This window comes from Thalassophryne amazonica, chromosome 10 (assembly GCF_902500255.1).
Source record: "Thalassophryne amazonica chromosome 10, fThaAma1.1, whole genome shotgun sequence".
In the NCBI taxonomy this organism is placed as follows: Eukaryota; Metazoa; Chordata; class Actinopteri; order Batrachoidiformes; family Batrachoididae; genus Thalassophryne; species Thalassophryne amazonica.
Genome location: NC_047112.1, coordinates 6,546,372 through 6,574,102, shown reverse-complemented (window position 1 = coordinate 6,574,102; position 27,731 = coordinate 6,546,372).

The window sequence follows — 27,731 nt, the reverse complement described above, 5'->3', positions numbered from 1 at the left end:
CAGAAGAGGAGGTACTGCTGGCCCACCACCAGAGGGCGCCCTGCCTGAAGTGCGGGCTTCAGGCACGAGAGGGCGCTGTCGCCATGGACACAGCCGGGAGTGACAGCTGTTACTCATTACTTCCTGACAGCTGTCACTCATTCTTCATCATCTCACTCCATAAAACCCAGACATCATCTCCACCTCATCGCCGAGATATCATACTTCATTGGAGGTAATATCATCAGCCATTTGTGTTTATCTTAAGCTGTATATTGTGAGTGTTTGCAGGAGTACCGGTTCCTCTTCCTGTGGAGGCTGAGTGAGTGCAGGACGGCACTCTTTTCCTCTGAGGGATTACTGTAAATACATCAGCATTCTGAGTGAGAGGTGGAGGTGGCATTCCCACCGCTGTTGTTACTGGGTGTACACACACCCACACTTGACTGTCTTTGTTCTCGCCAGCAGTACCAGATCCGACAGTCGGGGACGGTGATCACCTGGGAATTTGGGACTTGGCAGCTCCAGTATTCACCAGGTTCTGTGGCGGCGGAAATCGTGTGGTTCCGGCTCTTCTCAGGACAGACGTCTTCTATCCTCGAGCCTGCCCACACGTCACCTTTGTGGATTGACTGTAATTATATTCTGAGATTGTCTGTATATTCGTTGTGCACATTTCACAACATTAAATTGTTACTTTTTGGCTCATCTATTGGCCGTTCATTTGCGCCCCCTGTTGTGGGTCCGTGTCACTACACTTTCACAACAGTATTGATCCGTCTTGATGAGTATTGATCCTTAATAGAACGTGACAACATTCGTAGTGGTTCCTGTGATGGTTCTTGGAGCCCAAACTGTCACGCGTTATTACGAAGTGACACGGAAACTGTCAAGTTTTGGCACGACTTTTAATACGGCGTCATATTTCACTGTGCGCCACGACAAATCAGTTTTCTGTCACGTGCGCACAATTAAACTCGGCTCCAAATGTCGTTCCACAGTTCCTGCTGAAGCTCCTCAGGACGCTCCTGCAGGTGTTCCACCTGCTGTTGTAACCGATGAGCGGGAGAACGAGTCTGAGCCAGAGGAACCAGGGGAGCGAGAGGAGACTCACGTACAGACAGACATCTCTGCACCTCCTCCAGTCCGGCGGAGGAAGAAGCGTGCGCACAATTAAACCCTGCTGCACCGCATTTAGTTTGATTGCTGACACCAAGTCGGCTAAAAGTCTAATTTCAGTGCTCTTCAGCGCACTCCTGCAGGTGTTCCACCTGCTGCATGTGCATGATGTTTGGGAAAATGCACGAGACGAGAGCCGCATGAAGCCACACATCTGGCTCTGTCCGTCTCCTCCTCTTCCTCTCTGCGCCACTCCATGGCACAGAGCCCAACTACGCATGCAGTCACAAAGTTCTTCTGAAAAACTGGAGCAATCTGAATTCGGTTGGATGAATATGGGTGTGTGTGTGTGGAGACAATTCACCTCGTTCACAACATGACAGAACTTAATGATGCGCTGTTACGCGCGATAGCGCGCAACAGTGCACAACAACGCGGAACACTATTCTTGACTGTGTGTAATGGTTCCTGATAATTCTCCAGCACCACGTACCATTAATCGTAACGTGTGGTAACAGGTTGCAGCAGCTCCCGAGGACACCTGGCGCCTCTGCCCCGAATAATCACATTCGTGATCATTGGCCAAGAATGTATACTTCGTGGCATTCGTGACTTGTCGTCGTTATGTGTAAATGCAGCATTAAGCAGAAATTGACAGGCGGGATGCTCAGGAATGGTAGGAGACAAATGCACAGCTCCAGCAGACAGCTCTGATTTTTAGTAATCTTTACTGAAGGAGAAAGCAGTGGTCGGTACACAAGTAGGCAGTCCAACAAAAGCAGCAGTACAGAAATCATCAGGCAAAGTGGCGTGGTCAAAGCAACAGGCAGGAGGTCAGGTACACACTATGAGGCAGGCAGGAACAAGAACACAGGTACAGAGCTGGAATGCAGGCACAAGGCATGACAAACTGGCAGAGAACAATACCACCCAGTGAGCTTATAAAACCCCAGGTGGCAATCAGCAAATAAGGAACAGGTGCACATGGAAAGCAGGGCGTGGCCAGAGAGAGAAAGAGAAACACCCATCACCAAGAATCAAGAGAGAGATAAGAGAAACAGAGACAGACAGACCCAAGCAGAAAAATCCCAACAAGAGAATAAACAAACCAAAACCCTGATAACACAAAAGTAACAAAACTCAAGCCCTGACAAAAATGGTGCAGTTTTAAGCAGAAATGAGGTGATGATCAGTGAATCGCTGCTGACGCTCCGAAATGACGCGTGCACAGTGAAGGCAGGAGGGACCGATTTTTAGGGGGGATCATTTGGTTGGCGACAACGGTTCACAGCTTGTTGCTGCAACAATCCTTATGCAGTTATGGGGCATCATGAGTAAAGTATGTAATATTACAGTATATACCACAAATTGTTTATGAGAACTTGCAAAATTGCACACACTCTTAGAAATGAAACATACACTCTTAGGCATAAAGTGTTGAATTTAACTGATAATGTTAAGGTAAGTTTTTCCACATAACACTGTTAATTAAGTGCAAAACAACATTGTCATTGACATTAATTAAATCAAATGAAACATTATTACTTAAATCCCAATATTGTGTTGCACTTAATTGACAAAGTTATGTGGAAAAAGGTACCTTAACTTTATCAATTAAATTTAACATTTTATTTCTTACAGTGCACATACAACTGAAGACGCCTGTCACCTTTTTCCTGTTGCTCTCTTCTGTATTAATAATAATTATTATTATATATTTATAATAAAGAACTGTTGCAGGTGTGAGTTGTACAGCCCAGTCTCACATTTTTTTGCTGTTGTTTTGTGCTCCTGTGATGAAATAAGTCAAATTTTCGTGACAGGGTTTTTTTTTTTAACTCTCTATTACTAACCCTACTCCTTCCCCCACCCTAACCATAACCACCCCCTCGCTTCACTTTTAATTTCGTGCAGCCAACACAGAATGAATTAGAATGAATTTGTGCTGCCGTGATGAAAATGAGGTGCTTTTCATCACAATAGCACGAACCAGTAGATTAATGTATTGTATATTTCGTGGTGCTGAATCACAACTTGCCGTGAGACCAGGTTGGAGTTGTACAGATCACTGAACTAATCAAAGCTAAATTTCACGACTTATTACAAGACAGTTTACATTGCTATTTATTCATGTGTTGTATCTTTTTGTTTTTGCAATAAATCACATTTCAGGGGCGGATCTCGCTCCAGGCAAAAATTAAAAAAATCTATCACCTTTATCCTGGTGTGTAGTGAGCGCCTTGTATGGCAGCACCCTGACATCGGGGTGAATGTGAGGCATTATTGTAAAGTGCTTTGAGCGTCTGATACAGATGGAAAAGCGCTATATAAATGCAGTCCATTTACCATTTACCATTTATCCTGCATATGAGCTGAGCTGTACACTGCAGACTTTGTTTTTGCAAAAAACATTTGACATACAGTATTTTATCAGACTTTTGGTCAGCAGCTCAGGGGTTGGGGGTTGGAACCCCCTAAACTGTCTCTCTAGATCCTCCAGTGTTTTTACTGGTCTGTTATGTCATAGCATCCTTGTGAAGTGTGTCTGCAGCCTCCACCGTGATGATTTGCACGAAACACCTCAAACTCTTTGAGACAAAAAGACTTCATGATGTAGATATCAGCTGGTACGTCACAGCTTTTGTGAAAGGAGGCCCTGGAACTCCTGGAATGTGCATCACAGCGGAAAGAAGGTCATCTCAACCCATGATCTCAGCTGCTGTTCTTTGTCACCACTATCTGGTGTTTGTGTGCCCGAGGTGACGGTGTGTACTTTCACAGTTCAGCTGTGATAAGATTCTGCCCTCACACAGCTGCTGCACATTTCCTTTCATGGCTTCGAGCTACTGTACCGCGTCAGTGAACTGTTGAACCGCGGGGACGGCCACTAGGCCCGCGCCTGTACGTGTTGCATAACGTGTGCACCGATATCCAAGACATTTGTTTCTCATACGTTTACTGCCGAACAATCTGGATGTGGACAGACCAGCACACTCAAAAAATGGTTCTTTGGATGAACTCAATTCAATTATGTGCAGGATTTATATCTAATACATATATGTAGCTCCAACTCAAATAAAACACATCCATGCAATATAATGTTAAATTAGCTGGGACTACTTATATTTATAAGGTGGAATCCAATCCAATGAGTCAATTTTTAGCATTCAAACAAATTACTCATTGGATGAACTCAATTCAATTATGGGCAGGATTTATATCTAATACATATATGTAGCTCCAACTCAAATAAAACACATCCATGCAATATAATGTTAAATTAGCTGGGACTACTTATATTTATAAGGTGGAATCCAATCCAATGAGTCAATTTTTAGCATTCAAACAAATTACTCATTGGATGAACTCAATTCAATTTTGGGCAGGATTTATATCTAATACATATATGTAGCTCCAACTCAAATAAAACACATCCATGCAATATAATGTTAAATTAGCTGGGACTACTTATATTTATAAGGTGGAATACAATCTAGTGAGTCAATTTTTAGCACTCAAACAAATTACTCATTGGATGAACTCAATTCAGTTATGTGCAGGATTTATATCTAATACATATATGTAGCTCCAACTCAAATAAAACACATCCATGCAATATAATGTTAAATTAGCTGGGACTACTTATATTTATAAGGTGGAATCCAATCCAGTGAGTCAATTTTTAGCACTCAAACAAATTACTCATTGGATGAACTCAATTCAGTTATGTGCAGGATTTATATCTAATACATATATGTAGCTCCAACTCAAATAAAACACATCCATGCAATATAATGTTAAATTAGTTGGGATTACTTATATTCATAAGGTGGAATCCAATCCAATGAGTCAATTTTTAGCATTCAAACAAATTACTCATTGGATGAACTCAATTCAATTATGGGCAGGATTTACAGCTAATAAATATATGTAGTCCCAACTAAATTAAATTAAATGATCTTGCATGGATGCACTTAATTTGAGTTGGTTTAACATATATTTATTAGATTGAAATCCTGCTCATAATTGAGTTGAGTTCATCCAATGCATCAGTTTTTTGAGTGCATTTATCGCTGACCTCAGCAAAAAAAAAAAGGTTCACCAAAGGCAATTATGAATGCACAAACGTAAAAATCAGCACACTTGGCAGCTAAGTGCAACACATGCCACCTGACAGTGTGATGGTGGCAATACTGAAGTGAAACACCAACAATATCCCAATTATGAAGGACGCGTCAAAGGGTCATGAGGAGAGCTGGAGCAAATCCCTCCGGTCACTGGGCGAGAGGCGGCTTGCACCCTGGACAGTCTGTCCCAGAAGTCGGTTTTTTAACAACTGGGGGAGCATTTAAACTATTTACTGAGTATAAAATTTCAAACGTCTGATATCTTGAGCGTTCTACTTTGTGCTGGTTCAGGCATGGTCCGGAATTTGATCAGTGGCCTTTAATTGTCTGTGCAGGATGCTTAGATGACAGCTGTGCTTCTGTTTTTTAAACACTAGGTGGCAGGAGAAGAGTGCAGAGCTCCCAAAGGAGACCCTCTGATCTGGGAGCAAGTGGAGAACATTATCTGTCAGCATTTTGGAGGAAGGTCAAATCCAACTGCTCTCTGGTTACCCTGAACGTACCCGGCCCCCCAACTGCAAACACTTCAGCGAGCTGACATCGAAATGTTTGCTGTGTGTGTTGAGAGCTCATCAACACGGCCTGCAGCCACACCACAACTCCACAACTCCTTCAACGCATCTGTAGCCTTTTTTAATAAAGCTTCTTGTTGCATTAATACTCCCTGAACGCTGATGGTCAGTCTGTGTAACACTGCTGAGATGCTGGCATTTCTCAAACATTTTCAGATGAAAGACCACTTAAGCAGTAATATAAAATATCTCCAACTATCCAATAATAATAATTTACACACAAGTTGAGTTAATAATTCAAATACTACAAATATGCTACTATCTATTAGACCTTTGAGTTACTTTTTAAACAGTTTGAGAAACATTTTTCAGTTGGAATATGATCTTATGTTAAAATGTGATATTTTACAAATATAATCAGGTGTCACTGATGGAACAGCTGTGGTTCGTAGAACACTAATTCAGAAAGGCTTTTCTATACTGTAAGTGTCTGCAAAAAAAGGCCAATTTCTGCTTTACTCTGTGCCGCCCTTTCTTGACATAAAAAGGACACTTCCATCATAAAGAATTTCACTTTCTTATTTCCACAGACAACAATCTACATAAATAACAAAGCAAAATGCAGAAACATCAGGTGATTAAAGAAATGCAAGCACCAAAACAAAAGGCTACAAGAAAAATCTGGTATGAAGTGCAATTTCACTAAAACATGCAGATCTGATGTGCTAATGGTGGACATTTAACACAGGAACAGTTCGTATAACCAACAATGGCACACGATGGCTCCAAAAACATATAATCCAGCCTCAGTCTACCACAGCCTGCACACACATGCATGGTTGCCATCCTCGGGTGACACCTGTAGCCAGGTACACACATTCAAAAATGCTCCAATCATATGATTTGTCTGGTCATAAAGATTCCAAAAAAGTACAATATGGACTATTTATGACTGAGTCTTATGAAGTTATGATGTAGAAATAGCTGTCAAAGGTCAATTTCAGGTTGTACTGTCATCAAAAGTTGGTCCAATTGTACAACAAACTCGCCTATCTGGAGAGACTTCTGCTGGAAAAGTTTAGTTCGTTTTTTCATTACTCCTATTAGGAAATCAAAAGTCATGGGAATTCAGTTCTCTTGCTGGAGGGAATGTGGATCTACCGAAGCAGATCAAGTTCATATATTTTGGTCATGCCCTGCCATCGTTCGTTTTTGGAAGGAGGTAATAAGTATGATTCACTCGGTACTGGGTATTCATTTGGACCTGTCATTTTGCTCATTGTTCCTCTGTGTCTCTCCAAAAGGATTAGGTCAAATGGACTTGTACCTACTAAGGATTATTCTTGTTGCGGCAAAGAAAGCCATCACTAAGTGTTGGCTCAAAAAAGACATTCCTTCAGTGTCTCTCCTAATACAAATTGTGACACACATAAGAACAATGGAACTTATAACATTCCACCTTCACCTACAACAACACAAAGAAAAGTACTGGAAAAGATGGGACTGTTTTGTCCAATCCATGGACACTGACAATGTTGACGAACTGTAAAAAATATATTATTTTTGTTTGTACTCCTGTGCTTGCCCACGTTTGTTGTTTATGTATGCCATAAAACTTCTTTAAAAATAAAAAGTAAAAAAAAAAAAAAAAAAAAAGTTGGTCCAATTATGTTTAAAAAAAAAAGAAAAGAAAAAGTGATGCGAATTATAGGTGGAGCTCATAGGATTGATCAGTGAATCAACAGAACAGTTTTCACCGTGTTGAATGCTTGGCCTCCAAAGTTAAGGTCAAACAATGTCAACATCCACTGGATTCTGCGATGGGTATCAAAGATCATAAATCACGACACGACAAAACTGTCAACTGTTTTCATGTGAGTATGGAGCCACAACAAGGAGCCAAATACACAGAAAGAACACAATCATAAAACATGCCAAATATCCAACAGCCAACATACTCAAAGCAGCCCCATGGACCCCCCCCCCCACCGCCTATAATAAGTTATGCAAACGGATGAAATTGGACCCGAGCCAGGAGGCTGGTGGAACGTCGATGTAAACAGCACAATCCCCCGAGGTGAGAGACACTATGAGGATCAAGGAGACAGCACATGCCATAAAACTCCATAATTCCATGCCAAGATTGTAAATAAAAATTCCAAAGTATCTTTTTATCAGTAAAACCATCACATAAACCTTCGGCTCTACTGTATGTGGAATTTCATTGACAGTGGCAGCCAAGGGAGAGCTTGGGGGGGCTTAAGGCTCCCCAATAATGAGCCAAGCTCCCCCAATAATTCTGCCAATAATGTGAATAGCGATGTTGTGTGGGCTGCCAGAAGTGGAGGTACTGCTGGCCCACCACCAGAGGGCGCCCTGCCTGAAGTGTGGGCTTCAGGCACGAGAGGGCGCTGCCGCCATGGACACAGCCGGGGGTGACAGCTGTCACCCATCTACGCTTCATCATACTACTCCATAAAACCCGGACGTCATCTCCACCTCATTGCCAAGATATCATCTACCTGTGAAGGTAATTCTCTGCTAAACTGAAAACACTGACTAATAGTCTGAACTTCTTTGCAGCTGTTTTCCTGTAAGTGTTTCCTTATCTGTGGGATTGGCGTTTGGTGTGATCAGTGACGGCTTCGCTTCACACTCCAACCAGATAAGTGGTTAACAGGAGCTGCACGAGTGTGTGATTAGAGGTGGAGGTGACTTTCCACCTTCTGTTTTTGTTACTGGGTGTGCACACACCCACATCTCACTGTTTGTGCTCCTCACCAGCAGTACCAGATCCGACAGTCGGGGACGGTGATCACCTGGGAATTTGGGACTTGGCGGCTACAGTATTCACCAGGTTCGGTGGCGGCGGAAATCGTGTGGTTCCGGCTCTTCTCAGGACAGACGTCTTCTATCCTCGAGCCTGCCCACACGTCACCTTTGTGTATTGACTGCTATCATATTCTGAGATTGTCTGTATAGTCGTTGTGCACATTCACAACATTAAATTGTTACCTTTTGGCTCATCTATTGACCGTTCATTTGCGCCCCCTGTTGTGGGTCCGTGTCACTACACTTTCCCCAACAGGATATCTCGGCCAATGTCATGGATCCTGAGGGGCGTCAACCATCTGTTGGACAGCCAATGGAAGAGCAGGGTGCACAGGCGTCGGCTGGAGGCGTGATTGGTGAGTTGCAGCATATCCTCACCGCCTTTACCGCTCGGATGGACCTGATGACCGAGTAAAAGTCATCCTTAATCGCAGGATGGAGGCTCTCACCGCGCAGGTGGAAGCACGCGCTCAGGGCGCTGCTGCAGCTCCTCCTCCTGCCGGCCCGGTGCCGAATACAGACATTCCACTGGTCATTCAACGACCTCCCCCACCATCCCCTGAAGCATACATAAGCCCCCCAGAGCCATACGGAGGTTGTGTGGAGACGTGCGCGGACTTTCTTATGCAGTGTTCGCTCGTCTTTGCACAACGTCCCGTGATGTATGCGTCTGACTCCAGCAAGGTGGCTTACGTGATTAATTTGCTTCGGGGTGAGGCAAGAGCTTGGGCTACAGCGCTTTGGGAGCAAGGTTCATGGCTCCTTACCACTTATACTGGGTTTGTGAGGGAGCTCAGGACCGTTTTTGATCACCCTAACAGAGGCGAAACCGCGTCTACCGTGCTGCTGTCAATGAGACAGGGGCGTCGGAGCGCAGCCGAATATGCAGTCGACTTCCGCATCACGGCTGCGAGGTCATTAGCTGCCGGGCTGATCCAGAATTCCACCTCCCTGATGGGTGCAGGTTTCTTTTTTGTGGGCAAGAAAGACGGCGGACTCCATCCATGCATTGATTACAGGGGGCTGAACGACATAACGGTTCGCAATCGATACCCTTTACCCCTGTTGGATTCAGTGTTCACGCCCCTGCATGGAGCCCAAATTTTCACCAAACTGGACCTTAGTAATGCGTATCACCTGGTTCGGATCCGGAAGGGAGACGAATGGAAGACAGCATTTAACACCCCATTAGGTCATTTTGAGTACCTGGTCATGCCGTTCGGCCTCATCGACGCGACGTTCCAAGCTTTGGTAAATGACGTCTTGCGGGACCTGCACCGATTCGTCTTCGTATATCTGGATGACATACTCATCTTTTCCCTGGATCCTGAGACTCATGTCCAGCATGTACGTCAGGTCCTACAGCGGTTGTTGGAGAACCGGCTGTTTGTGAAGGGCGAGAAGTGTGAGTTTCACCGCACCTCTTTGTCCTTCCTGGGGTTCATCATCTCCTCCAACTCTGTCGCGTTGCGGCGGTGAGAGATTGGCCCCAACCAACAAACCGTACGAAACTACAGCAGTTCCTCGGTTTTGCTCATTTTTACCGGAGGTTCATTAAGGGCTACAGTCAGGTAGTTAGCCCCCTGACAGCCCTGACCTCTCCAAAAGTCCCCTTCACCTCGTCGGATCGGTGCGAAGCCGCGTTCAAGGAGTTGAAACGCTGGTTCTCGTCTGCACCAGTTCTGGTGCAGCCCGACCCTAGCCGCCAGTTTGTGGTTGAAGTGGACGCCTCTGACTCAGGGATAGGAGCCGTGCTATCCCAGAGCGGGGAGACCGATAAGGTTCTTCACCCGTGTGCCTACTTTTCTCGCAGGTTGACCCCCGCTGAACGGAACAATGACGTCGGCAATCGAGAACTCCTTGCGGTGAAAGAGGCTCTTGAGGAGTGGAGACACATGTTGGAGGGAGCGTCTGTGTGGTTCACGGTTTTCACTGACCATCAGAACCTGGAGTATATCAAGACCGCCAAGCGGCTGAACCCCAGGCAAGCCCGATGGTCACTGTTCTTCGGACGTTCTGACTTCCGGATCACCTATTGCCCCGGGCCCAAGAACCAGAGATCGGATGCCTTGTCCCGGGTACACGAAGACGAAGTCAAAACTGTGCTGTCGGATCCACCGGAGCCCATCATTCCGGAGTCCACTATCATGGCCACCCTCACCTGGGACGTGGAGAAGACCGTCCGGGAGGCCCTGGCACGGAGCCCGGACCCCGGAACTGGTCTGAAGAATCGTATGTACGTCCCACCAGAAGCCAGAGCTGCAGTCTTGGATTTCTGTCATGGTTCCAAGCTCTCCTGTCATCCAGGGGTGCGAAGGACCATGGCAGTTGTCCGGCAGCACTTCTGGTGGGCGTCTATGGAGGCCGACGCCCAGGAGTATATCCAGGTCTGCACCACTTGTGCCAGGGGCAAGGCAGACCACAAAAGGTCTCAAGGACTTCTCCAGCCGCTTCCTGTGCCTCATCGCCCCAGGTCCCATATCGGCCTGGATTTCGTCACGGGCCTCCCGCCGTCCCAGGGCAACACCACCATCCTCACGATAGTGGACCGATTCTCCAAGGCGGCCCACTTCGTGGCCCTCCCGAAGCTCCCAACGGCCCAGGAGACAGCAGACCTCCTGGTCCACCACGTCGTCCGTCTGCATGGGATACCAACTGACGTAGTCTCGGATCGTGGTCCCCAGTTTTCCTCTCAAGTCAGGAGGAGTTTCTGCAGAAAACTGGGGGCCACTGTGAGCCTCTCGTCCGGGTACCACCCACAGACGAACGGACAGGCAGAACGGGCCAACCAAGAGTTGGAACAGACCCTCCGCTGTGTGACATCCGCGCACCCGATGGCCTGGAGTAACCATCTGGCCTGGATCGAGTATGCACATAACAGCCAGGTGTCTTCTGCCACCGGCCTCTCCCCATTTGAGGTGTGTCTGGGGTACCAGCCCCCATTGTTTCCCGTGGTGGAGGGAGAGGTCGGTGTGCCCTCGGTCCAGGCACACCTGCGGAGGTGCCGTCGGGTGTGGCGCACCGCCCGTTCTGCCTTGTTAAAGGCCCGGACGAGGGCTAAGGCCCATGCAGACCGCCGGCGGTCCCCAGCCCCTGCATACCAGCCTGGGCAGGAGGTGTGGTTATCAACCAAGGACATTCCTCTGCAGGTGGACTCCCCCAAACTGATGGACAGGTTCATTGGACCATTCAAGATCATCAAAATCCTCAGTCCTGCTGCAGTGAAGCTCCAGCTCCCGGCTTCACTGCGGATCCACCCTGTTTTTCATGTCTCCCGGATTAAACCACACCTCACCTCACCCCCTGTGCTCCCGGTCCGGCGCCGCCTCCTGCCCGGATCATTGACGGGGAGCCGGCTTGGACAGTGCGCCGGCTCCTGGACGTCCATCGAATGGGCCGGGGGTTCCACTATTTGGTGGACTGGGAGGGGTATGGACGCGAAGAACGCTCCTGGGTGAAGAGGAGCTTCATCCTGGACCTGGCCCTCCTGGCCGATTTCTACCGCCGACACCCGGATAAACCTGGTCGGGCGCCAGGAGGCGCCCGTTGAGGGGGGGGGGTCCTGTTGTGTGGGCCGCCAGAAGAGGAGGTACTGCTGGCCCACCACCAGAGGGCGCCCTGCCTGAAGTGCGGGCTTCAGGCACGAGAGGGCACTGCCGCCACGGACACAGCCGGGGGTGACAGCTGTCACTCATTATCTCATGACAGCTGTCACCCATCTACGCTTCATCATACTACTCTTCTATCCTCGAGCCTGCCCACACTGTTGTGTGGGCCGCTGAAGAGGAGGTACTGCTGGCCCACCACCACTAGAGGGCGCCCTGCCTGGAGTGCGGGCTCCAGGCAACGGAGGGCGCTGCCGCCTTACAGGAGCAGCCAGGATGACAGCTGTCACCCATCACTGGAGACAGCTGATCCCAATCAACAAGGAGGTATATCAGCAGGACGGCATCTCCACCTCATTTGCCGAGATATCGCCTTACCAAAGAGGTAACAATCTCAGCCTACACATACGTGTGACTTTAATTGTATTCTTGTTGATTATCTGTAGGACAGCTGACTACCAGACAGCATTTGGATAAGTACTCACCTTCCTACACTTCTTGATTGTTGTTGACGAGAGGTGGAGGTGGACTCTCCACCCTCCGTGTTGCTGGGTGCAGCCGCATCCACACCTGACTGTTTCTGTTTCTTGCCAGCAGTACCAGATCCGACGAGCGGAGGCAGTGGCCACCTGGGAATTCGGGACTTGGCGGCTCCAGTATTCCCGGGGTTCGGTGGCAGAGGAAATCGGGTTGGACAGACGTCTCCTATCGTCGAGCCTGCCCACACGACACCGTTGTAATTAAACTCAGTCTCAATATTGTAATCGGTTGTATTTGTTGTGCCTGTTTCACAACAGTAAAAACAGTGTTATTTGACTCCTCCATTGTCCGTTCATTTGCGCCCCCTGTTGTGGGTCCGTGTTCCTACACTTTCACAACACACACGTCACCTTTGTGTATTGACTGCTATCATATTCTGAGATTGTCTGAATAGTCGTTGTGCACATTCACAACATTAAATTGTTACCTTTTGGCTCATCTATTGACCGTTCATTTGCGCCCCCTGTTGTGGGTCCATGTCACTACACTTTCCCCAACAAGCGATTGACATATTTGTGGATCTCAACTGCAGTTTTGCGCTGAGAATGTCTCAATATTGCGTAACTGAGCAAAGTGATGAATGCAATCATTCTAACTGATGTGTGTGTGCATTGATACCACATTTTAGAGGAGCACGGGTGACTAAAACATATACCTTGGTATTTATAAAGCAATGTACTATATACTGTTTATTTTGATGACATTTTGTGGAGCCCCTCCAACTTTTACCCCAGCTCCCCCTCAGCCCCCCAACAAAAATTTCCTGGCGCTGCCACTGTTCATTGATTATGTCATTAAATGAGTCTTCTCTTTGTCGGAACTTAAAGGTATAGGAGATTATTTCTAAAAGCCTTTTTTTGGGGGGGAGGTGGGGGGACTATATCTTCTTTACACCTCAATATCAACCAAATAATTAAATGCTTTGACATCAAAATAAAAAATAAACATCAACTGTGGAAGTCCAATCAGCCAGTCTTCTTATCCAATCATCTAGCTTGGACCACAACACATCATTAGCCAAAACTGTCCTCTTGCTGTGCACATACCAGAGTCCAGAGTGGACGTCGTAGCTCTGCTCAAGCGAGCCAGCGCTTGCATTTTGGTGAAATCCTACAACCTAGTTGTATGATGGCGGAGAAAGTACTGGCAACAACTGTGTTAGTTGCAAAAGAAAAAGAGTTTTTGAGGAAGGGTGAAGGGTGGATACTCCAAGATGTAAAAGCAGTAGAAACATCGGTGTTGCTTTTTGACAGTGAAGACAACGAAAGGACTACAAAGACCTGCAAAGTGACACAATGGTGGTCCCACTTTCTGTTGGACAGGTTAGCTAATCCCGCTGGTACTATGCTAGTATATTAGCTTTGAATGGGATGAGTGGTGACGCAGGATATTTCGGTGTTTTGAACTTATGAGAAGAATGTATCCACACTCTAAAAGGTAATTCAGTGGCTTTGTATATCACAATATCACAGTGGCTTTGTATATCACAGTAAGAAACAGCTGCACTGACTTAAAAAAATCTCTGAAACACATTGTTTGAGTTGCATACCAAATGAAATGCCTAAAAACTTAAGTTAATTTGATCTTAACTTTACATTTATTATTTGAGATTTTTTTCACTGAAATAAATTAGCATTTGCTTAACAAATTATATTTTATGAAATATACTTAATTTGTTTGGTAAATTTCATTCAAAGCTCATTACCAGGTGCGGCTGGACCTCCAGAGCAGACTCCCAGACTTGGTTTAGGTGTGTGAGTAATCATGGTCTTTATTCCAGGCTCAGGTTTAGCACACGGGTGATCAGTCAGTGGAGCAGAGGCACAATACGAGTTAGGCAAAAACGCAGTCATATTCAGGCAGGGTTCAAAGGCACGAGCAAACACAGTTTTCAAGGATTAGGCAAAAAGGCATGGTCGAGGAGGACAGAGCAAAACATGGTACACGACAAGGCAAGAAATTAGGACAAAATACAAAGGCTGGGATGTGTGCATAGAGCGACAACAAACTGGCAAATGTGAGGTGACTGACATGACGTGACAACACAGACAGAGATGCAAGAGGGATGAAAACATAGAGCAGGTGCAGGGTGTGGAGTGAAACACAGAACTAAGAACAGAGCTACTACTGAATATAATATTACTATGAACAAGCGTAAAAATGAAAACTAAAGGCAGAGAAACATAACTAAAAACCAGGCATGACATGATAACTGATCAGGAGACATGGAGCAAAATACTAAAGCAAAACTAAACAAATGATAACATAATGAAAACACAACTGACTGAAGAAAACCAAATGAAAACCAGATGACAAAATCAACAAGCCATGACTCCATAATAAACTGATACTAAAGATCAACAGAAAACAGAAGTGAGAACAACAGAAATTAACAGATGACAACTGAATGATAAACAATGAAAACACAATCTGGCAGAACAAGAAAAGAACTAGACAATGGCTAAAGAATGCAAAGTAACAGAGAAACAAAGTAAAATAGAAGAGGGAATAAATACATGATAAATAACTAATAAAACAGAACAGGGGCAGAAAGTGGGTCAAAGAAAGGGGAAAGAATTAAACCAAAACCCCGATCAGGGCCGAGCATGACAATGTTATACTGGGACAGGTCATCTGGAAGAAAAAAAAATGCCATTCCATATTTTATAGTTATTCCCAACTTACATATACACTCTTGTGCCGCGTTATGCCATTCTGTTGTGATTGCTGCTTTATTTTTATTTTCTTTCTGCTTGGGCCTACATACCAATCATCTCAGCTCACCACACCTGCCTCCCTGTGCACCTGCAGGCTGTTCTCTGCAATGAGGACTCAAATTTAAAAGCCACCTCTGGCACTGGCTGGTTGGACTGTCAGAAAAATGTCTATCAAGTGTTGTAGAGTAGGAAACTGAATCTTGGCCAGTGACATGGATGTTTGTCAGGACTGTGACAATTCTCTGTTTGATTTTGATGCAATGATAAAGACATAAAGTAACAAAACTCCTAAACTCCTGAACTCTTGAAGTTTGCACACAACACCGCCATCTATCTGGCTGACTTGATAAGCCCCTATGTACCAGCTCGGGCCCTGCGTTCTCAGGGTGCAGGACTTCTGTGTGTTCCCAGGGTGAATAAAAAGTCTGCCGGTCACAGAGCTTTTTCCTATCGTGCCCCAGCTCTGTGGAACGATCTGCCGGCACACATTCGGCAGTCGGACACTGTGGAGACCTTTAAATCACGTTTAAAGACTCATTTATTTTCCCTGTTTTATCATTAGTGTTATGATGTGTTTTTAATTTTGTATTCTTTTACTGCTGTCTTTCTTTTATGGTTGTTTTTATTGTGTTTTAAATTTTTAATTGTTTTTTATGTTGTGAAGCGCCTTGAGACGATTTTGTCGTGAATTGGCGCTATATAAATTAATAAATTTGAAATTTGAAATTGGTGGTGCTGTCTATCCAAGATGGTGATGAGGCTGCATACAGACAGGAGGTGGAACAGTTCTGGTGTGGTCAGAACAACGTGGAGCTGAACCTGCTCCAGACTGTGGAGATGATAGCGGACTTAAGGAAGGAGTATGGTAGAGTGGCCAGATGGAAGCCACATGGCAGCCCACCTGGAGTTTGACAAAAGGCACCTGAAGGACTCTCAGACCATGAGAAACAAAATTCTCTGGTCTGATGAGACAAAGATTGAACTCTTTGGCATTATGTTTGGAGGAAACCAGGTACCATCCCTACAGTGAAGCATGGTGATGGCTGCATCATGCTGTGGGGATGTTTTTCAGCAGCAGGAACTGGGAGACTAGTCAGGATTGAGGGAAAGATGAATGCAGCAATGTACAGAAACATCCTGGATATAAACCTGCTCCAGAGCTCTCTTGACCTCAGACTGTTGCCTATGGTTCATCTTTCAGCAGGACAATGACCCTAAACACACACAGCCAAGATATCAAAGGATGCAAAGACAAATGGACAAAACTGCCCAAAGATAGGTGCACCAAGCTTGTGGCATCATATTCAAGAAGACGAGAGGCTGGAATTGGTGCCAAAGATGCATCAACAAGGTATTGAGCAAAGGGTGTGAATACTTATGTACATGTGATTTCTTAGTTTTCTATTTTTAATAAATTTGCAAAAAACTTCAGAAAACGCTTTTTCATGTTGTCATTTTGGGGTGTTGTGAGTAGAATTTTGAGGGGGAAAAAATGAATTTACTCCATCTTAGAATAAGGCTGTAACATAACAAAATGTGGAAAAAGTGAAGCACTGTTGTCATGAGCGGAAGGAGGGTTCAGACCCCAATGCAGAAATAACACCTGCAACAAAATGTGGAAAAATAAAGCGCTGTGAATATGTTCCAGATGTACTATAACTATAAGAGTGACCACATTGCTGTATACAACAGTTGTGTAGCAAGTAAAAGAGCTGAACAGGTGATGAGAGAGAAAACTGAGATGGAAATCACATGCACTGATGGTGTAAAGAGGGCACAGAGATGGGCAGTGATATCGCCAAAGTAGTGTTCCACAATGTATAGTCGTGATCGGACGTTTAGATCCACTCATCGTGGGCATGAATCTCGTGGTAATTTGGGGCTTTTAATGATGTCTTTGGACTGCTCTTTTGCTGGAGTGGATTGATTTTACAGCAAACATTATTACTGACTCATACAGGCTCAAATATATACATACATTCACTTCAATCCTTTGATAAGTGGTGCTGAAGGTTCTACAGTGTGTGTTAATGTGACATGGTCAAGGCCGGTTATGTCCTCATTGGTGATCATGATTGATTACAACTGGTAGTTTCTCTTTACCAGCATAAAAAGCATATGTTTGACAGCACTCATTGGCCCGACCAATACTCAGAACAATGGGAAAGTCCAAGGGACTCAATGAAGATCCAAACTGTAGATTAACACAAGTTGAGAAGGTCTCTTGGAGCCATTAACTGCAGATTCCAAGACCGTCTATTCAAACAAATGTACGTAAGTACAAGTTAGTCAGATGTGTCACCACCTTGCAAAGGTTTGTAAGAATCCAATCCAATCCACTGTATTTATATAGCACATTTAACAACAAAAATGTTCCAAAGTGCTGCACATACAGTAGAATCACGATAGATAAAACCCCAATAGTCAAGAAATAAATTCAAAATAAGAAAGTTAACAATAAAAATAACTAAAATGTGCAAGATAAATAAATAAATACATACAGCATACAAAAGATAAAACCAATAAAATCTACCAAAATAAAAACAAAACCAATAAAACAGAGGACCACACAACTCACGCAGTGTTAAAAACCAGAGAATAAAAGTCTTCAGACGAGACTTAAAACACTCCACTGTGGGGGCTGTTCGGACATGGAGGGACAGAGCGTTCCAAAGTCTGGGGCCAGCCACAGAGAAAGCCCTGTCCCTCCTGGTTTTAAGTCTCGTCTTGGGTACCACGAGCTGGAAATGGCCCTCAGACCTCAGAGCACACGCCGGAGAGTAAATTTGTAGGAGGTCAGTGATATATTGAGGGGCCATTACATTCAAAGCTTTAAAGACAAACAATAAAATCTTAAAATCAATTCTAAAATTAATAGGAAGCCAGTGCAAAGATGCAAGAATTGGGGTTATGTGCTCACGCTTCCAGGTTCCTGTTAAAAGTCGCGCTGCAGCGTTCTGGACTAACTGCAAACTGTCACCCTCTGTCACTGCAACCCAAACTGTCACCCTCAAGTGACAGGAAATTGGTTAGGATGTTCAGGAGCAACCAAGGCTCAGGCCTGACATGAACTGGAAACTGCTGGAACACTAGTGTCACTGTCCACAGTGAATTTTACATCACCTTGGACTAAAAGGGTGCTGGTCAAGAAACAAAGTCCTGCTCCAAAATCGACATCTTCAAGCAAGAAGCCAAAGACCTTCTGGAGAAATATTTTATGTTTGGACGAGACAGAGACTGAGCTATTTGGCCACAATGACAACAGGAGTCTGGAGGAGAAAAGACAGCACTTACAACACATCAACTACCAAGCACGGTAGTGGTACCATCGTGTTCTGGGGCTGTTTCATTGGCACACTGCCAGTGGTACTGGTGCACAGCACAAAGTGTGGAATAATGAAGGAGGAGGACAACCTCCAAATTCTCCAATGTCGCTAGCCAGTGAACTGGAATCTAATTACATAAAGAGGAAGTGTTGTCATTTATCAGGAGAAGCCTGTCCACTGCTCACTCCTGGCATCCTCTGACCCAGATCTGTTCAAACTAATGTCTTTGTCAGACATCAACATTGTTCTTTGTGTCTTTTTTCTGAGTCCGCTTCCTGGACCCCATTTTTACCTTCAGAACTGCCTTAATTTTTAGTGGCTTCAACAAGGAGCTGGAAACATTACTCCGATTTTGGTCCATTTTGATATGATGGCATCATGCAGCTGTCACATTATTACAGCATCAACAGCAGAATGAATTGTTAAAACCGAAGGTAGAAAAACCCACAAACAAGCAGCAACTGAATCAGACTGCAATAACAGCATGACAGAGCATCTCAAAGGAGAAAGCTCAGGATTTGTTGAGGTCCACAATTCCAGACTTTAGTCACTGACTGCAAAGGATTTACCTCCATGTAACAATCAATTTCCAAGAAACAGCTGCCATCAGGATCCTGTTATTAAGAAGGCTTCACAAGCAACTTTAGGCATGTGTCTTATTTTATTTTCCATATTAAAAGATGGCACCATGGCCCAAAATAGGACATTCACTGGTCCCTTACCTGCATATATCAGAACCCTGAATTTCAGAGCTGAATATGTAGAGTTACTGATGGAAAATTTCCAGATGGAAAACTCCTTCAATCATTTGCCTTCCTTGCTAATAATCACAGGGAATTTATAAGATGCAAATAGTCGCTGTCCAAATATTGATGCACCAAATTATATATCAGGTTTTGCCTTTGCCATATCCATGACACCACCTTGGGTCCTGATTGGCAAGTAAACAGGTAGACAACTGCTCCATCCTCACATCTCCAAAACAACATCTGCCTGCCACAACCAGGTAAAATGTAGTCAACAGTCATGCTCACAGAAATGTGCCACATGACCAAAGTGTTGAAGCTGATGCTCCTTCACAAGGCAAGTCATCTTGCTTATCTTAGTCTCCCTAAGTAACCATTCATTCGATGCAGAGTCATTCTAGTGGTATCCAAGGATCTTTTGAAGAGACCTTGTTGTGTGGGCCGCTGAAGAGGAGGTACTGCTGGCCCACCACCACCAGAGGGCGCCCTGCCTGGAGTGCGGGCTCCAGGCACCAGAGGGCGCTGCCGCCGACGAAGGCTGTCAGGCTGACAGCTGTCACCCATTACTAGACACAGCTGACTGCACTCAGGACGGAGTATATCAGCAGGACAGCGTCTCCACCTCAGTGCCGAGATATCGCCTTGAGATTAAGGTAACCTACTCTGCTAGTATATATTTTGAGGACTCTGATAAACCTTGCTAAACTATTTCAGGACAGCTGATTACAGAAAGCACCTTGCTTGGATAAGTACTCACCTTCCTGCTTCATTATTTCAAGAGGTGGAGGCGGCTTCTCCCCTCTCCGTCTACTGGGTGCTGTCGCACCCATACCTGTGTGTTTGTGCTCTTTCCCGCCAGCAGTACCGGATCCGACGAGCGAAGGCAGTGGCCACCTGGGAATTCGGGACTTGGCGGTTCCAGTACTCCTGGTTTTCGGTGGCAGAGGAAATCTGGGTGGTTCCGGTTCGACGGGGACGGACGTCTCCTACCTTCGAGCCTGCCCACACAACACCAGCAGATTCGACTTACAAAGTATTAATTGTTGTATTGGTTGTGCCCTGTTCACAACAGTAAAACTTGTTATTCACCTTTCTCTATTGTCCGTTCATTGCGCCCCCTGTTGTGTGTTTAGTGTCAAAGTGTGCCAACCCTACAGCAGGACGGATAACACCAGGACCCTAAACACATGGACCATCATTCTATTGCAAAGGTATCAGCATCTCCAAACACCTGTCCACTAACCTCATTACTCCATAACCTCTTCTCAGATGTCTCTAGATCTCAAAAGTCGAGGACCCAGAGATAAGTGAGTGTCTCTACAAGTTCAACACTTTAACTACATGCAGATACACTTCTGATGGCTGAGTCCAGAAAGTTATTAAAATCATGGATCTTTGTCTTGATCCAGGACAATCACAAATCCAGACACTACAACTTGTCCCAAAAGTCATTGGGTTCACCCTGGACAGGCCTCCAGTCTGTCACAGGGCCAACACATACAGAGACAAAAACATATTCGCACTCACACCTACGATCAATTTAAAGTCATCAATTCACCAAACCTGCATGTCTTTGGATGTGGGACCCCAAGCAATTTGAGGGAATCCATATAAACACGGGGGGAACATACAAACTCCACACAGAAAGGACCAGATGGGAAGCGAACCTGGGACCTTCTCACTGTGAATATTGAGGTTCACAAGATTTTATAAAAGTATTTTGCCAATTGAATATATGAAGTAGAGAACATTGATTCCTGCTGTGAGCGCATAGCAAAAATAGCAAAACCATAGATCCACTCATCCATCCATCTATCCATCCATTTTTTATATCCGCTTACTCCGATCAAGGGTCATGGGGAGCTGGAGCCTAACCCAGAAGTCATAGGGAGTGAGGCGGGGTCCACCCTGGACAGGACACCAGGCTGTCGCAGGGACTCATATAGACAAACAAACACACTCACACCCGCACACACACCTACGGACAAATTAAAGTTATAGATGCACTCAGAGTAAATATTGAAACCAAACAGTAGGAGTCTACTGACGCAGTCTGCAAGTTCCAGATCACCTCCATGCAACACACATGCTCTATTTGTATTTCATTTAGATGTAAACAATCAATTTCAATTTCAATTTATTTTCATTTATATAGCCCTAAATCACAACAGAGTTGCCCTACGGCGCTTCACACAAGTAAGGTCTAACCTTACTAACCCCCAGAGCAACAGTGGTAAAGAAAAACTCCCTCTGAGGAAGAAACCTCAAGCAGACCAGACTCAAAGGAGTGACCCTCTGCTTCGGCCATGCTACACAAAACGAATATACAGGAAATGCTGTTGGTGCACAGGACAGGAGGGTCTTCAGCACAAACACCACACCCATCTCTGGATGGAGCTGCACCTTAAACAGAGAGAGAGAAAAAAAACAGATCAGTCAAATATGATCAAAAACTACACATTTCACAATGTTAAAGAGTCATATTCTGCATCTAGTTTACTACCAACATTTACTCCATTCTCCTCTCACGAGTCCCAAACAGGCTCCTTGTCAGAAATAGTTAACATTTTTTACGACATTGGCACTATGTCGGCTTCTGTGTGGGTGACAATGTGATAACATCTGTTGCTTTATCATCCAGACTTGCATCTTTTTGGCTGCTGTCACATCAGTCAGCAAAACCGCTGAGTGCAAGAAACAAAACCTGTTGTTGATGACCGACATTGAAACACATAAGTTCAAAGATTTATCGTGCATGCACCCGATTGTATTCACCTGCAGATCTGCTCTGGGCTTCCTTTTCTTGACAGCGAATAAATTCCATAGACGCCTCCACAAAATAGTAGCCATCAGACAGACGCTGCCTAATAGCCAGATGTCTTTATCTTTGAGGAGGTTCTCCATGATGGAACGCTTGCTATCCCTCTTCCTCCCACACAAGCTGCCTTATCTCGAGTACTCAGGTGTCGAGGAACCCGTTGCTGACATATGCCACGACAGCGAGCGCCGATTACATAAGATTTCCGTGCACTGGTTGCTCAGCCTGACTACAGATAAGAGCAGGGTCTATGCAGCCACCGAGTCCTGTCTGCCACCCGCCGTGGGACCTAAAAGGAGAGAGCATGCCTTCTCTGAGACAAGAACGAGACAGGTGGTGTTGGGTTCAGGGTGTCGTTGCTGCTGATGGCATGTTAGTAAGACCTCGCTGGTGTCCTTTAACTTCAGAGACAGCACTTCCTGCATGCATGCACCTCCAACTGTGGATGGCTGTCATTCACCCGTGAACGTCCCCAGAGACGCACACAACTATGTGCTTGCATAACCGGCGGAACCTCTGTGTTATGTTGTGTGAAGGATTTGTCAGAACACAAAGGAACTGTTTGGAGCTGATCTCCTGATCTCATGTCAACTCTGAGGACAACAGTAATAAACTGTACAACAACGCTTCAGATTCCTGCTGCAGCTCATCTCCCAGTAGTGCAGCAGATAAGTGAAACAATCATGCAAATGGTGATAAAAGCATCAAATTCGGCAGAAATACTCCTCAGACAATCCTCTTTTGAAAAAAAAGATTGGCCACTTGAATTTTCAATCAGTGGTCAGGTAGGGGTCAACTGAAGAATTACACAGAGGTCAAAATTAAAAGATGCTCCAATCATATTGAAAAATATTCCACATTATTTGCCTGATCATAAAGATTCCAAAAAAAGTATAGTTTGGACTATCTGTGACTGAATTCTATGGAGTTACGGGATAAAAACAGCAAGAATGGTGACAAAGGTCAGTTTCATTTTGTACAGGGGTCAAAAATTAAAGTTGCTCCAATTTTGGTAAAAAGTGATGCAGATTACTAGTTGAGTTAACACGGTTTTAAAAAGGAATAGTTTGGACCATGTATCATCCTTACTTATCACATTACGGGGTAACATATGTCACCTGTCATAGAATCCAATAGACGTAGACCTTGTTTGACCTTTACTTTGGAGACCAAGCATTCAACACTTTCAACACTATTCCATTTATTAATCCTATTAGCTCAACCAATAATTTGCATCACTTTTTACCAAAACTTTTCACCGCACCTCCGCCAAGGCCACATATTCCCCACCACCAAAATACCCACTTTCACTTGTATTTACCATCAAGACTTTTTTTCCTCAGAATTAATGTGCAAACGTACACATAACTGGTGCTCAGGTGATAGTACATGCTAAAAATAAAGGATACACAGCAGAAAACTCAGAGGGAAGTGCTTCTCACGAGGAAGACAGTGAGGACAATTTGTAGGAAAACAGCTTCCCTCAATATTTTCTGTTGCACATCCTTAATTTTTTTTTTTTTTTACCACGCACAAGAACAGGCGCACCAGTTATGTGCACACCTGTATATATGCTCATAAAATTTCATCAACATCCATTCATAACTTTTTTCAGAACAATGTTGCTATATCTTTAACATTCTTCTTGATCCTGTAACCAAATATGTTCCAGATTAACCAAAAAAAATGATGTCAATTATTTCCTCAGACATTATTCATCTGCTCACAAAATGTTATTAAAGTTAATTATTATACATTTCAGATTGACATGTCCCTGAATGCGGATCAAACTGAAAATCAAATCAAACCAAACATTCTTCTGGCTCTCCGTTCCGGAATACTGATATGCATTTATGGCTCAGTTCAATTTAATTCATTTCAATTTATTTAGTTTATATAGTGCCAAATCACAACAAAGGTTCCTCAAGGCGCTTCGCACAATTAAAGTCTAACCTTACCAACACGTAGAGCAAGCACACAGGTGACAGTGGTAAACTCCCTCTGATTATATTGAGATTTTCATAGAAATCTGCTGATAACATTTTGCATTATTGTTTATTGTTTATTTATTTGGATCCCCATTAGCTACAGCTGAGCTGCAGCTATTCTTCCTGGGGTCCACACAAATCAACAAACACAATATACAGAAATCAAAAATGCATTCAAAAATATTTAAAATGAGAAACAATATAAAAAGGGAAAAAAACATAAAACAAAAACAATCAAGTTCCAATCAAATTAATCTTCACATGTCAATTCATATATACATAAAATGTATCTATATATAATCAAAAATTAAACACAGATTGCTTATTATGTCCATAAATGTCATTTTCGAAGTACCTTAAAAGAACATTCATTTGAAATGAGTTTGATGCATTCCGGTAATGAATTCCATTCCTTCAAACCCCTAAATATGACAGTGTTCTTTAAGGCATTAATCCTGGCTACAGGTAGCGTAAAGTTTCCCACCACAGCATGTCTGGTTATGTATGCATGATTTTCTGAACTGAAAGAGAAATTCCTAAACAAAATACACGGTAATTTGGTGACGATAATTTTCTGGTAAAAATGATCAGTGAATATAAAAGTCTATCTTTAACTAATATCCAGTTTTAAGTTTTATGCATTGTAATAATATTTGTCCTATAACTGCAGCTGAGTGCTATATTTTGAATAATTTGTAATTTATTTATCATTTCCCCAGAGGCATTTAACCAAACTGTTGGGCAATAATCCAGGTATACTAATAATAATACTTTAATAGCATAATTCAAAGTTGTACAACTTAAAAACCTTGCATGTCTTCTCATAATCAATAAACCCCTGCCCATTTTTACTGAAATATCATTTATATGTTTTTTTCATGATAATCTTGAGTCTACCATTACACCCAGCAGCTTAATCTCATCTACTTGATTTATTATATTATTAATTTTAATGTTTAATGCAGGATTTTTCAAAATAACACGACTGGAACCAATAATAATGCAGTTAGTCTTTACTATGTTTAACACTAGCTTATTGGACATTACCCAGTCAACTACCTTGTGCAATTCCATATTTAAAACAGCTTCCAAGTCATTGTGTGAGCGTGCTGATGTATAAATGGTTGAATCATCTGCATACATCTGCATACATAACTTTATCAAAGATATATGGTAAATCATTCGTGAAAATTGTAAATAATAGTGGATGAAGGTAACTCCCTTGTGGCACACCACATACTACACTCCTGGTGCCAGAAAAGCTGCCATTAAAAAACACTGTCTGAGTCCTGTTAGATAGATAACTATAAAACCAAGTAAGAGCTGATAGCTCAAAACCATAACCAGTAAGTTTTTCCAATAACAATTCATGGTCAGTGATATCGAAGGCAGCAGAGAAATCAAGAAACACAGTGCTGACTATATTCTTCTTATCAACCTCTCTAAGCCTCTCTGAGTTATTGTGCAAACACGCAAAGAAAAAGACAAACAACTGTGAAAACATTACCTCCTTAAATATAAGTCAACATAGTTGATGACAACAATGATAAAATATCCAACAACGATGGATAAAATGTCCACACCAGCTCCTATGCAAATTCAATTTAGAGGCCGCATCCTTCGAAGGCTGCATTCATCAACCACATGCATCACATTGGCGTGACTAGGCTGTCTCACTTCAAAATCTCCAAAATTTTAGAATGTCCACGTAATTTAGTGCTTGCTATCTGTGATATTACTAAATCAGGTCCTTAAGCCAGCTTTCCATTGCCAATTTTTTTGCTCCAATTCATGTTACAGAGAAGAATCAGAAGGAGGCTTACGCTCACAGAACAGTAGGTCCCTGCTCTGCATGTTTTACCTGCATGTCCTCCATCCACCTACTTTGTCACATAGATATCATACACATATCAATACTCTTAACAAATTGATGAGAGGAGCTGGGCACGCCTGATGAGCTGCTATGTGCCCCATGGAGCCACAGCCTGCCTCACAGATTTGCTGGGTGCCCCACGTTGGCGCTGTGTGCATCACAGAGCTGTGCTAATCTCTGGAAGCGATGGCTGCATGCTCCGGACAATGATATCGCTCATCACTCGCTCCAAACAGAAAATCTTCATTGCATTTTAATTTTAGCCTTAAACTGTAGCCTGTCATCAAAATAACTGAGCAGCTGACTCCACATTCAAACACAAATCATTTATTTCAAGATACACTAATAAAATAAAAACCAAGAAAAAGACACATATTATATCCCATATGCACAAATGACATTTGATTATTCACATGTTGTGGCTCATTATGAGCCCCAAAATCACAAATTTTTAAAACATATCTATTTGTTATTTATTTATTTTGACTCCTCACAGCTCACAATGTTCAATCAGGCTAGTTTTAACAGCAGATTGCACCTGTTTTTGAGCCATGATTAAGTATCAGATTTTTTTCCCACCAAAACATACACATTTAGATGAGAAAAATCCACAGCAGGACACGACCTCTTCTGTTTTTAACTCTTCATGGCATCACAGTTCCCATTAAATGCCCTGAATTTTTTTTGTTTTTGTTTTTTCTCGGGGATTCCAATCTAATTTATTTTTATGGAAAGGACCTCTAATATGTACGACGGTGTTTTAGGCCCACGTTGATTTTTTTTTTTTTTGAGACTTTGAAAATTAAGTTGTAATATTATGAGAATAAAGTCATAATATTACAAGAATAAAGTTGTAATTTTACGACAATAAAGATGCAATTTTATGAGGAAAAACTCTGCAGAGAGAATTGTCACAGAGGTTGTTTTGTGTGCTGTTTCATTTCCAGAATCAAACTTTTTTTTCTCTTTCACGATTACGAGTTTTTTCTTGTAAAATTGCGACTTTTTGTAATACTACAACTTTTTTCTTGTAATATTATGACTTTTTTCTCGTAATATTACAATTTTATTCTTGAAGTCTTAAAAAAAAGTCAATGTGGCCCTAAAATATTTGAGTATGTTTAGTGCTACATTGAAATCTGATGAACATAGGAGACAGAAAGAAGGTGTACATTTTTAAGGTTCCAAAGTCAAACACAAACTCGTCCTGCTGCTTCTCAGGACTGGTGTGCACAATGTGTTTTTCACTCAGGAGTTTGTCCGGTGCTGCAGAGTTCTGTCTGGGTGAAGCTGATGATTGATGGAGGAATTAGCCCGACAACCAGCCTGGCTATGAAATGGCCCACATACTGGCCTCCATTTAGGAGTGAGATTTCTCACTCCTAAACGACGAATAGAAGAGCAGCGCTCGCGCCACATCAACATGAGGCTCACCTGCTCATCTCTACTATTTTGGCATTGTGGGATAGCTCGCCCACAGACTGAGCTCGCCAGACTACTTTCGCCACCCTTCTCAGCGTGCCGCTCTCGTTGGAGCGACAAGACAGAG